The sequence below is a fragment of the Tupaia chinensis genome, unplaced genomic scaffold (assembly GCF_000334495.1).
Source record: "Tupaia chinensis unplaced genomic scaffold, TupChi_1.0 Scaffold140308_1, whole genome shotgun sequence".
Classification (NCBI taxonomy): Eukaryota; Metazoa; Chordata; class Mammalia; order Scandentia; family Tupaiidae; genus Tupaia; species Tupaia belangeri.
In genome coordinates this window covers 237,539-241,620 of record NW_006200185.1, presented here as the reverse complement: position 1 = coordinate 241,620, position 4,082 = coordinate 237,539, and positions in this window count along the sequence as shown.

The following is a 4,082-nucleotide window of genomic DNA, read 5'->3' as shown; positions in this document are numbered from 1 at the left end:
GCGTGTGCGTGCGTGCCCAAGATCCCGGGAGGAGAATGGAGGAGAAGGGATTGCGGCATGGCCACCCCCCTGGGGGATGATTTCTCGCTTTCTGTCTCTCTCTCTCTGTCTGTCTGGCAAGCGCACGCGCCCTATGACTGGGAATGACTGGATATAGACAGATGAATTAAGAGTCTTTCGTGGAAGTCCAGTCAAAAGATGATTCTGGAATTGCCTAGGCAGTGACAAGAAAGGAAAGGTAAAAGGATTTTAAGGTCATTAAAAGTAGACACTAGAGGACTGGTCGAGTATTGAACTGAGTGGTGTTGAAGAAAAGAGAGGAGCTGGTGATGGTACCCACATTTCTGGCTTTAGTTTATAAGTGGAAGTGTGAATGTACAAATGAAGGAGAAAAGAAAGATTGAAAGAGACAAAGTGTGGCTTGAGAGATGATGCCAATTTTGATCATAGTAGTTTTGTTCTGTTTTGTTTTGTTTTCCTTTATGAGATAGAGTTAAGGATGGAATAGAGAGAGAAACAGACACAGAGAGAGGTATTTTTGACAGGGTCTTACTATGTCACAATCTTTCACTCTCAGCCTCCCAATTAGTTAAGATTATTGGCACATACAACTCTGTCAAGCCTAATCAGTTTGGCCCAGGAACTAAATGTGGGCCTTCCATGCAGCTTCCAGCCTTCTAAACAGTGGTGTTATCTGTCTGCCACCACATATGGACCTGTTTACGCAGTTTTGAATTGCCTACTAAACCAATTAAAAGCAGGCCTAATGTGATGGCCTGAATTCTAATCCTAGCTAACTGAGAAGCTGGAGCAGGTAGAACACAACATAGCAAGGCCTTGTCAAGAATATCTTTCTCATAAAAATAAAAAATATAATAATAAAACTCATAAACTAGAAATTATTACTTATGTCCTTAAACATTCTCTAGAAATTTCTCTTGGCATTTACAATAAAATAAAAATCCTTGGCCCACCTGTGGTGGCACAAGTGATGACAGGGCCCCACTGTGCATAGTATTGGAGGGAAGCCTGGATCTGAATCCTGAGTCTACTTAAAAATGATGGGATGGGACCAGCAGAATGCATAATGATTATGTCACTGGACTCCCACATAGTCGACCGCGGTTCGTGTCCCGGACACGGTGGCTTAAAACTCATGCCGGGTGCGTGTGCTTATGTGCCCAGGACCCCAAGAGGAGAAGGGAGGAGAAAGGATTGAAGTGTGACCAACTCCTCTGGGTGGGATTTCTTGCTTTCTATCTTTCTGTCTCTCCGGCAAGAGCATATGCCCTATAGGAAAAATCTTAAAAAAAAAAAAAATGATAGGCTTGCCTGTGGATGTCTGTGATCCTGGCTGGCTAGGAGGCTAATTTGAGAATCTCAGTGTGGCAAGATGCTGTCAATAGTCTCTCATTCCCACTTTCTAATAAAATAAATGAACAATATGAACTTAAATAAGAAAAGAAAATCCTCACCAAGGCTTTGCACGGTATGTGTTTACCCACCTCACCATCATCTCATACATTTTCCACATCCTCACCACTTTCCAGACTATCCTTTTGTATGGGCCAATTTTCCTCCTGCCTTGGGTCTTGGTGCTTACTGTTAACTCTGCTTGGGCTCTTCTTTCCACAACTATTCAGATAACAGTAGGCTCTCCTCCTTTCAAATCTTTGAATATCACCTCTTCACTTAGGGCAATCTGTGACTCCATGTATTAGCCATGTAGTATTGGGTAGGTTGCTTAACTTTTCTACGCCTCAGTATTCTCATTGATCCAGTAAGGCAAAGAGACTCCTTATCAGGAAAGATGGATTTTAATAAATGATTCTGAAAAAAAAACAATTAGTAAAATTAAATCCACATTTTACATTGTGCTTAAGGATAAATTCTATATAGATCAAGAGTTTTTAAAAGGGAGGCAAACAAGTGTTGGAAGACATGAATGAAATCTTATTTAACCTGCAGGTAGAAAAAGACTTTCTTACTTTGACACTAAAAGGTTAATAAATCTGACTGCATTACATAAAGATGTATATCATCATGGGGCCAGGTGGTGGCATGGCAGTAAAACACAACACTCTACAAGGCTGACCCACATGGGAGGGTCCTCGGTTTAGGTCAGGAGACCTCTCTGAATACCCCCAGCATGTGAGCATTCATGGTCCAGGGCTGCCTCAGGCTGGGAATGGATATTGGCAACAGAACTCTGCAGTGGTTGCTACCTCTCCCACTCTCTCTGTCTATCTCTCTCTGTTTCTCTGTCTCTTTCACTCATGGAAGATATAAATAAACTAAAAAAAAAAAAAAAAACCTTATGCATGGGACCAGCAGATGGCATAGTGTTACATTGCCGGACTCCCACATGGTCAACCATGGTTCAAGTCCTAAAACTGATGGCTTGAAACTCACAAAAGGCACATGTGTAAGTGTGCCCAAAATCCCAGTAGGAGAATGGATTGTGGTGTGACCATCTTCCTCCAGGTGATTTCTCACTTTTCCTCTGTCTTTCTTGCTCTCCCTGGTGAGCACAGATGCTCTAAGGCAAAACTTCTACAAAAACACAACAAACAAAACCTTATGCACAGAAAAAATATCGCCATAAATAAGATAAAAAACAATTGGGAGAAAATATTGGCAACATATTTCATAAATAAATGACTGATATCACTAACATATAAAGAACTCTTAAAAATTGAGGAGAAAAAAAAAACATTGTAAAAAAATGGGCAAAGGACTTGAGCAAACAATTTGCAAAAAATTTAAGTGATCCTTAATCATATCAGGAGATATTCAATTTACCTCGATAAAAACAGCTCAAAGCAAAATGAGGCTGAAATTTCTTATGTACCAGATTGGCAAAGACTAAAAACTATGTCAAACCACCCTCATAAACTACTGGTAGAAATGCTAATTGGTATTGGTACAACTCCTTTTTTTTTTTTTTAAGATTTTGTCATAGGGTATATGCACACTCAAGAGAGAGACAGAGAGAAATAGTGAGAGGGAAAGTGAGAAATCATTCTCCCAGAGGGGACAGTCATTCCACAATCCCTTCTCCTCCTGGGATCTTGGGCACACATGCATAAGTGCCCGGCATGATTCTCAAGCTGCCAGGTCTGGGACTTGAACTGTGGTCAGCTATGTGGGAGTCTAGTACCTTAAATACCGTGACACCTGCTGGTCCCTATTCAACTCTTTGGAGGGGATGTTGTCAGTACCAAACAAACCTACATATGCATTTGCTTTTTGACCTAGCAATCCCATTTTACCCTGAAGATTTACTTTCAGCAATACAAAAATAGTCACTAGGTTATTAATTGCAACATTGTTTGTAATTGAAAATTTTTAAAGTGATTTAATGAACTATGGCACATCCAAAGACTGGAATATCATTCAATTTTGTAAAATAATAAGAAAGAATGAAGAACTTCATGAACCCATGTAGAGTGATTTTCAGATGATAGGGTTAGATTAAAAAAAAAGCGAAGTGCAAAACAGTCTATGAGGTATGCTACATTTTGTTTGAGAAAGAAGAGGAGGGCTAGTCATGGTGCTGTGGTGGTAAAACATGGTAGCCTCATGGGAAAGTCCTGGGTTCTCATCCCCAGATCTCCTTGTATGTGGCAGGTATGCAGATACATGTCTGTGATCCTACCTGGCTGAGGACGGGGGTAGATTGTGGCATTAAGACCCTAGTGGATGTCTCTCTTTTCGAGAAATAAATGAACTGAAAAAAAGGAGGAAATAAAATTTTCCATGCATCTCTTCATTTGTGTAAAAAATACACACGGGAAGTATAAACTAATGAGATGTTTTCTATAGGATGTGGGTGGGAACATAGTAGAAAAGATGGATAAATTTCATATTTGAGATTTTATTGTTTCTATTAGGAACATATTATTCAAATTTTTTGAGAGATTTTTGCTATAGGACGCTTATGCTCTCCAGACAGACAGGGAGAGACAGAGAGATAGAAAGTGAGAAATCACCCCCCCGGGAGGATGGCCACACCACAATCCCTTCTCCTCCATTCTCCTCTCGAGATCTTGGGCACACACGCACACGCTCCAGGTGTGAGG